The sequence below is a fragment of the Otolemur garnettii genome, unplaced genomic scaffold, assembly GCF_000181295.1.
Source record: "Otolemur garnettii isolate 467f Iridium unplaced genomic scaffold, OtoGar3 scaffold00034, whole genome shotgun sequence".
NCBI lineage: Eukaryota > Metazoa > Chordata > Mammalia > Primates > Galagidae > Otolemur > Otolemur garnettii.
In genome coordinates this window covers 7,791,066-7,800,071 of record NW_003852429.1, presented here as the reverse complement: position 1 = coordinate 7,800,071, position 9,006 = coordinate 7,791,066, and the positions used below count along the sequence as shown (strand labels likewise).

General features: G+C 47.6%; 1 protein-coding gene and 1 non-coding gene across 3 annotated transcripts in view; one reads left to right on the top strand and one right to left on the bottom strand.

Moving 5' to 3' along the window:
* FARP1 (FERM, ARH/RhoGEF and pleckstrin domain protein 1) overlaps nucleotides 1-9,006 on the bottom strand; it is a 281,209-nt gene that overhangs the window by 24,455 nt on the left and 247,748 nt on the right. The gene's annotated exons all lie outside the window — the stretch shown is intronic.
* Nucleotides 4,707-4,812, top strand: LOC111725248. Its single transcript, XR_002773356.1, has one exon. It is a non-coding gene; the product is annotated as a U6 spliceosomal RNA (small nuclear RNA).

Below are 9,006 nucleotides of genomic sequence, written 5' to 3'. Positions count from 1 at the left end.
GTAACACCCTCCGGATGTCAACCTCACAAGAAAAGGGCCCTTGTTTGGAGGGCAGGGCCACATACTTGTTGTCTGTGTAATTACCACACAGCAACAAAGATGGAAATTCTTCTGACAGTTCCGCTTGGGAAAACCATGTAAAGTCTCCTAAAACAGCTGCCTCAATGCTAAATTCTGACTCGTGCAATGAGATTAATTTACACCCAGGATTGATGACACATTATCAGGCTGTAGGACTGAGCACACACCTCCATGCACTCATCGTTCAGGCCGTCCTGACTTTGTGTAAAAACTCCAGCCACCGCACTGTGTGCCCATCAGTGCTTCAGCAGCAGAATGACCAGGAGGCAGAAAGAAGGACGCGAAAATGGCCACTTTCCTGTGGGTGACCAAGTGAGCCTGTCTACAGAGTACAAGGTGCGAGTTCCGCCCCCTGGTCCCCTCTGAGGGCAGAAGGAGAACCCATCCTGAGGTTGTGCCCGAGTGGAGGGGCCTCCTGTGCATGCCCTTAATGCAGGGTCAACATAAAACGCGCTTAGAATCTTAACAGAAACAAGAGTTTATGGTGTGCGGATGACCTTGTTGGCAATAAAATCTCCCAAATCTCCTGCAAAGCATCACAGTCCCAGGAAGTGGTCTCCCTCTGGGAGGGTGTTTTCTAGAAAGCAGTTAACATTCAACTTAGCTTTGGTAAAGAGACCAAGGAGATTCCTTACCAGAAAAGCAGGCAGTGACTGACACACAGAGTATTCCAAGTGGCCTGATATAATCCCATGTTTATTCAATGCCCATCCCTCCCCTCCCCCAGTCACAAAATTAAGTATCATCTGTCTCTGACCCTCCCACCCTGAAAAGACTTGCTTTGTAAAGCTCCCCGGTCCTTCCATGCAAAATAAACATCACATCCTCATTCTTACTGTTCTTGGTAGTTTCTAAGACTCTAAATCAGAGGTTCTCAACCTGTGGGTCGCCGCGACCTATAGGAACTGTATTAAAGAGGTGTGGCATTAGGAAAGTTGAGAACCGCTACTCTAAATGGAAAAAAAATACACATGATTATGTGTGTTGTATGCCTATGGAAGGAAAACGGTAGTGTGTGAACGAGAAAGTGAGTAGACAAATCTAATAGCCATACCTGGGGTGGGGAGGGTGGCTGGGTTCAAATCAGTCAAAGTAATAGGGTATATTATTATAGAGTATCCCGAAAGTCACCCCTAAACTCCCCCAAATAGGGAAAATGATAAATTATAGCTAAATGAACATTTACAAAATAATCATTATAAAATTTTATAAAATATTCTTTATGTATTGGCCACCTCTTTGTAAAATTTTGTAGTGAATATTTTGTAAATAAAGGTACATTTAACTACAGCTTCCCATTTTCCCTGTGTATGGTGACTTTCAGGACACCCTTATGTACCTTGTATGTTAAATATATTATTATATTAACCACATGCAATCTATGTGGATTTCCATATCTTTGATAGATTTCAGTATTCTTTGAAGTCCACAGAGAGGACAGTCCCATTCACTTGGAGAAGACATGTAGGTGACATCCCCACGGGGCCTTCAGCAGCTGCAGGTAACTCAGGAGACAGAGCCTTCTGTTCTTAGTCACCCTTGATTTCATGGTTACACCCTTTGGTCGCACAGATCTGTGACTTTATTCCTTCTGAGGCTTGGCCCCAGGTCGAGTTGAGTAAGAAGTGCAAAAGTTATGCCCAGTAACGGGCAGGGATTTTTTTTTTTTTGGAGACATAGTCTTACTTTGTCACCTTGGGTAGAGTTTTGTGGTGTCACAGCTCATAGCAACATCAAACTCTTGGGTTTGAACATTCCTCTTGCTCCAGCCTCCCGAGTGGCTGGGACTACAGGCACCTATCACCATGCCTGGCTAGTTTTTCTATTTTTAGTGGAGATGGGGGGGTCTCTCTCTTGCTCAGGCTGGTCTTGAATGCCTGAGCTCAAGTCATCCTCCTCCTCCACCTCCCAGACTGCTGGGATTATAGGCACGAGCCACCATGCCTGGCCCATAGGAAGGTTTGATGGTGTCTGGATGAGCCCCAGTGTTAATACCTGGGTTTGGCCCTGTTAATGGCACATATTAAAACACGTGGAAAACAGAGCCATGTCCCTCCTGCCTGGCAATGTGGTGATGGCCCTGCTGAAACGCCTTTCTGTAGAACCCCTCTCCCCCACACTCCACCAATCACTGGCCTAAGGGAGGCAGTTTCCTCTTGAAGCACAGTGGGCTACAGAGTCATGGAGAAAGTTGAAAATTGGAGCAGAACTAGCTCCAGGCTGTGCTGGAGAACATGAAATTTTAGTCATGTTTAAAAGGAAACAATCACCAACAAGCATCATCACTGTCACCCTCACCAGTGAACAGCCTGCTGGGGGTGGAGTACGGTCAGAGGATCACAGCGTCCTTGGGTGCCTTTCTTGCCTTCAATACAAACACACACAACATTTTAAAGGATAAACAAAACGCGGGCCACACTGCCTTGCCTCCAGTGTGTTTCACTGCGTTTTCGTTCAGACCAATAGCTTTAACTCCTTTGTATTCTCTTGTATTCAAAAGCAGTGAAAACTTTCTTCAAACAAAAGTAGCCCTGTTCTGGCTGAAGCAAAGAGTGAAGGGCTCACTGAGTTTGAATTTTCAGCAACCATCTCAAGACTCAGAATCCTACGAGTGGCCAGCAGAGGACGTGGCGTGCAGAGGCATTCTGTCACAACACAAAACAAAACATCCTTCCCCCTCAAGCCTCTGGAACAGGCAGCCACACAGGACTATTTACAGGTTAACTTCACTTAAAATAATGTTTTAAAATTCAACCTCCCATGTCACACTTACCCCGTTCCAAGTGCTCAATAGCCACTCGTGGCTAGGGCTCAACATCCCGGGTAGCGCAGACACAGAACATGCCCATCATCATAGTTAGTTCTGTCCCACAGTCCCACAGGGCTGCTCCAGAGAGGCCCGAAGAACAAGTTGAGGTTCCAGCTACCTCTGCTTGTCCAGCTCAGAGGCTCCAGGGAGGAAGGAAGGAGCCACCCCAGCTGCCTCGCAGCAAACAACCTCTGGCAAGGCACTGCCCTCTTTCTGAGCCTCATTTTCCACGGACAGAAAGATGAGGATAATTCCACATAGTGGTTTTCATTACCAAACCAAATAATTGCAGGGAAAATGCTTTAAGATGCTACAAAAATGCAAAGTGCTTTAATGTATAAATATTATACATTAGTCTTAAGGTTGTGATTTATTTTTTTTTCAACTTTGCTGAGAAAGGGGTCAGATACCCCCTGATCTGCTGCAGCAGAGAACAGAGGGAAGGCGCTCCAGACCCTCCTGGACTCCCTCGTGGGCTGGTTCCAGCTGCCTCCGTGGTGCAGTGAAAATCAGAAAGTAAGCTCTGCCTTTTTGTCCACTGTGGAGTGTTGGGGGGGGCCTAACGCACTTAAACCCTCTCCCCTCCTTTTCCTTTTCTCCTAAGACAAAGACACAAAGGATCTGGCTAGCCCACTCCCCAGAAGGTCATGTCAAGAACCCTAACCTTGTAGGCAAGGCGTGGAATTTGCCCAGTCCTTAGAGCCCCATATAAAGGGGTTTCTAACTGCCCCTGGGCACAGAGGCCACCTTTGCACTGCCCAGGAAGGTCACCCTCCCTTTTCAGTAAACTTGGCCTGAATACTTCCACTACGGTCTCCTCTCATCCTTCACACCTTTCAGGGAGAGTGACTGCTCTATAGCAGGAGTGAAAGGGCAGCCTTTTAAAAATAACAGGCAACTATCTCATCTGGCCATTCCCTAACAACAGTTAAGACCAATCCTATGGGTTCTCCCACTCCTGGGCATCTTGTGGGATTTCTGTTTTGCACAACCTCTGAAAAGAGCTGAGCACACGGAAAAGAGACATAAATCTTTCTCTTTTAAAATTGCTCTTGAGAATCTGCTTGTTACAGTTGTGAGAAATTCCTGAGTGAGCAGCAGGGGTGTGAGCTTCAGGCCTCAGAGGCCACATCTCCAGGGCAGACACATCTCCAGCCATGAAGCCTGTCCCTGAGGACAGGCAGGGGAGCCCACTTGGCGATTTTGACATCCTGCCATCGCTTCTGTCATCAGAAGGAGGAGCTGAGCGGCCACAGCAGCACCCCGTTGCTGTGGCTGCTGCTAGAAACCTTCTTCACCCACTGCATGAACAGCCACGTCCCTGATTCTCTCTGCCACACTATCCCCCTTTTTCACTGTGTTGGCTTTTTTCTGTCTAGACAAAGTAATTTTTTCTTCTTTCTGTCCTAATTGCGGTCCAAAGAAATCTCTCCAACCCGCCTTCACTAATTTAGATACTGACGAGGAACATAAGAAATATTTGTTGAATAAACAAAAGAAGCTCCTGGCTAATGTTGCTGACTCCAGAGTTCTCAGTGGACTCTGCTGTTTTCCTAAAGGAACACCCCCCCACCCCCCCAAAATCTTGGCATTTCCATGGGTTGATGGCACTAACAGAACGAAGGGTGTCAGTCCTCAGGACAGCATCAGACATGCCAGTTTTTTGTCAGGGATGGTTTTAACTACCTGTTGAATGCTACTATGATCTAGAAACCATCCTAGATGCTGTATGAACTCCTCTCCCTCACCCCTTCGAAGTCAGACATTATTATCTCCACTTTACAAATAAATTGACATTAGAAAGGTTGGGTGACTTGTGCTTGTGTGACCAGGACATATACTAAAATTGGATGCTACCAAGAAGTTTAGCATGGCCCCTGGGCAAGAACGACACAAAGAATTGTGATGTGTTCAGTATTAAAAAGAAAAAAAAACAAAGCAAAGATCAGTAACTTGCCCAAGGTCACACAGTGGTAATGGGGGAGGTGTGTGTGGACAACTGAGATTAAAATTGAAGTCTTTCTGATTCTGAAGTCTTTCTTTTTTTTTAAATTTCTCTACAAAGCCTAAAATTAGTAGTGTAACTGATGGCACCCAGGTCACACCTCTAGGTTGTACAGTGCAGAGATGGCTTCTGCCACTAAATGGCACAGGGTATAGCTGGAAAGAATATCCCATCTTTGCCCCAGTCTGGCGTCTGGGCATGTTTGGCCTGGAAGGGCAGAGTGGCACAGGTTAGCGGGCAGGGTGGTTTTAGGTCAGCTTACGGCTGAGGTACCCTGGGAGCCAGAAGTCCTTCACATGTTAGGAGCCAGCAGTAACAAAGCTGCTTCTTGGAGTTCTTTTCCTCCAAAAGTGAGGCCTACAGGTTCTAGAACTCAGGGCATAGCGGCAGCCAGGCTGCCTGGGTTAAAAACAACAGTTCTGCCCTTAACTAGCGGTGCTGCTTTACCAAGTTGCATACCCTGTCTAGGCCTCATTTCCTCACCTGTGAGATCAGAAAATAACAGTGATGTCTACCTAAGAGTGTTCGCGTAAAGATGAAATGACATGTGGGCAGGGTTGAACAGTGTCTGGAACACAGAAAGCATTCAGTTCGTGTCAGCAAAAACGACCACCAATGAAACTTTAAAGCAACCCGTCTCCTCCCCAAATCCAAGGGGTAAAATAAAAGCCTCCCTGAATTATCCCACAGAAGGGGCCTGGTGTCAGGCTATAGTGGCCTCAGCTCCCTGGTAGTCCCTGGTCAGAGTCACACAGGCAGGGCGCCAAGGCCAGGCAACGCTCTCTCGCTGAAGTCCTTGTAGCTGTGTCCCTCTCACACAGGTGTGTGATTCCATCGGAGGCCACACACGTACACACAAAACACCCCCAAACCAACACACAGATGTTGCTTAAGAATTTCCCAGACACTACTGGGAAGTAAAGGCTAAAGGTATGAAATATGATTCTCAATAATTCCTAAGACCTCACAGAAGTATTAAACACAAAGCTTCCCCAGTGCTCAAAGGCAAAGGGGAAAAGGAAATAGTTCACATTTGTTAAAGAGAATAATGCCACATAACTCACACGGTGTGATAATAGTTCACGTGTGCAGGCAGGTATAATTTTCTGGGTTCTTTTTATTCCTTTAGCAAAAAGTCTGTGCTTGTGTTTGTGAAACCACGGTCCTGAGAGGAATTTCCCAGACAGAGGCAGAAGGGTGGGTCAGAAAACAGAACCACAGGATTCAGATGCAGTAGAGGGAGGTGAGAGCGCCAGAGCTTCAGTTCAGTAAGAATCACGCAGCCTTGGGCAGGCTGCTTCCTCCCACCAGGCCTCTGCTGCCTCCCTGTACCTACCCCCAGCAGTGTTTCTAGGACTGAGCGAGGGGACGTGTGCAGTGTGCTTGGAACAGTGCGTGGTGGGTGTCATTATTACTTTTGCTGCCGTCATCTGGGAGTGGACAGATAGACTCCAAGGGCCAGTGGCAAGGCCCAATTCTGCGGGAGTCACCTCTGGTATGACCAGCCCAGTTGTGGCCATTTCACCATAAAAAGTCTCTTACTAGATTGGAAAAAAAAATTCTAATCTATTTTCGTAGATCTGAGAACTAAATGCAATAGTTCTGCAGACAAAGTCACCATAAGGACGGTGATGAGCAGCTGCCATGAGCTTCCCGCTCATGAGCTTCAAGGGACCAGACAGCGAGGAGGGCTGTACTCCCGAGAGGCAAGGTCATCCCCAGGGCTGGGGCAGAAGGAAGAGTGGTGGAGGGTCTGCAGACCCGGGAGCCGGAGGCGGCACTGCTGTGGCTGTACAATGAGGCCCAGGGCAAGCCACACTCATTTTCTCCTCTGAAGAGCCAGGAACTCCTGCTGCCCTTCCCCTCCAAGGTACCATACCCTGGGATCCAATAACACAGTGTCAAAGGCACCATTCACGACATCAGGGCATGTCTTTGTCATTGACACGGTGGCCATGGGTGAGGGGCTCAACCTTTCTTCTTCTTTTTTTCTTTTGTCTTGCAGTTTTTGGCCAGGGCTGGGTTTGAACCCGCCACCTTTGGCATATGGGGCTGGCGCCATACTCCTTTGAGCCACAGGCACTCCCCAAGGGGCTTAACCTTTCTTAGCTTCATCTTGCTAATCATAAAATAGGAATAATATTAACATAGCCCCAGGAAAGTTCTTTTTTGAACAAGACTTGATAGAAAACATATGAGGCTTGTGCTTCTGCTGCAAAGACTCAACTCTGCTGATGTAGCACAAAAGCAGCCATAGATGAGAAATAACAGAACGGGCAGGGCTGCGTTTCAATAAAACCTTATTCACACAACAGGTGAGACCAGATTTGGCCCCTGGGCCATAGCTGCAAGCCCGTTTCTGAAGGTCAAGTGAGAAAATGCTCTTCCTTATTTTGATCAGTAACACGGGCTTTCCAATGATATAATGTCCATGCAGTCCGCACACAGTGACGCTTATTAATGGCAGTTCATTACGAGTACTAATGCCACAAACGATGCATTCGAATATGGCTTTCTAAGTCTTAAGCACTGTCTACCCACGTCTGCCACACCTGCCAAGCAAAGCATCAGCCAACTGACCACTCAAAGAACATCAAACCACTGTCATGAATTCGTGCTATTTTGAACATCTATTTTGTGCCAGGCCCTGCGTTGGGAGGTAGTGAGAGGAACGTGGTATTCCTTCCTCTTTAGGTCACTGCTGTCCAGTAATGCTGGACAGAATTTCCAGTGATGATGGAAATGGTTTTTATATTTGCCATTCAGTACAACCACCATTGGCCACATGTGGCTAACGAGCGCTTGAAATGTGGAGGTGCTACTTAGAAACTGAATTGGGGGGTGATTTAAGTTCAGTTTCAATTCTGCATGTGGCCTGTGGCTACCATATTAGACAGTACAGCTTCAGATGTCCTTGTCCCTGGAGGAACCTCTGCCTTGGTGGAGCAGTAAGAGACCAGTAAGTCACCAAGCCCTGAGCAGAGCAGGGTTTAGTGCAGGTGAGAGGAGGGCTGGGGGGAGGAGGGCTGGGAGGGGCCCTGGGCTTCTGAACTGGGCTCAATCAATTTTACAGGAAGAAAGATCGAGGTGGTTAAGCGACTTTGCCTTCATGACGCAGGATTCCTCACCTAGGTGGTGTCACCCTAACTTCCTGCTTGCCAGTGAATTCATTAGTGCGGGGACACTGGTAGTATTTATAGCCTGGGAGGCACTGGGATTCAGTGCACCAGAACCTTCCATGAGAAAAGGTACTGCTGGCTGATCTTACTACAAAAGTGTTCACTGGTTCTCAGTGCATGTGCCGTGGTCCGCCAGGAGTTTCACATGGTGCCCTGTCTGGCAAGAATGATCTCAGCTTAAGCAGTATGTGGGGCAGTAGTTATTACTCTGCAGGTAATTAAAGGCAATCTCTGCAGTCAACCTTTACAACTATTTTGATCTTGGGTAACAACAAAATAATACAGAACTCATATCCTCTCCTTATACAGATGTGAAAAACAGTCAACAGGTATCAACGTGGGGGGAACCAAAGCTTCCTTACCACATAGAATGTCTGCACAAATGAGCCCAGCCTATGCTCCCCCGTGTTGAACAATCATCAGTCACCGGCGACCTTTTGAAACTATGGGGCCATGTGTGTGATCTGTCTGTCCTTCCCAGTGTTCTAGAGATGAACATGGTGGCTGCTGACCCTCAAAGGTTCGAGAGGGCACATGGAGGGGTGTGTGTGTCAGGCCTGGCTGGCACTCCCGAGTCAACCACAGGTAACACCTGCCTCTTCTAGTTTAAGGTAGCGCTCCCCTCCTGGGTGGCGGTGGGGCCAGCAAGGAGGAGAAGGTCAGGAAAGAACAGTCTCTGCCCAACTTGCCCAACCAAGGGCCTCCTTTATAATAATGTCCCATGAAGACCCCAAATTCAAACATAAGTCCAAAAAGACACTGAGTTATAACAACAAAGTTTTCACCTCGGGAGAAAAGCCCAGCCTCTGACTGAGGTGACAGCTGCATGTCCCCTCACTGAGTCACTTAAGAAAGGTACAGAGGGCAGGGCATGGTGGGTGGATCGCTTGAGCTGAGGAGATTGAGAGCAGCCTGAGCAAGAGTGAAACCCA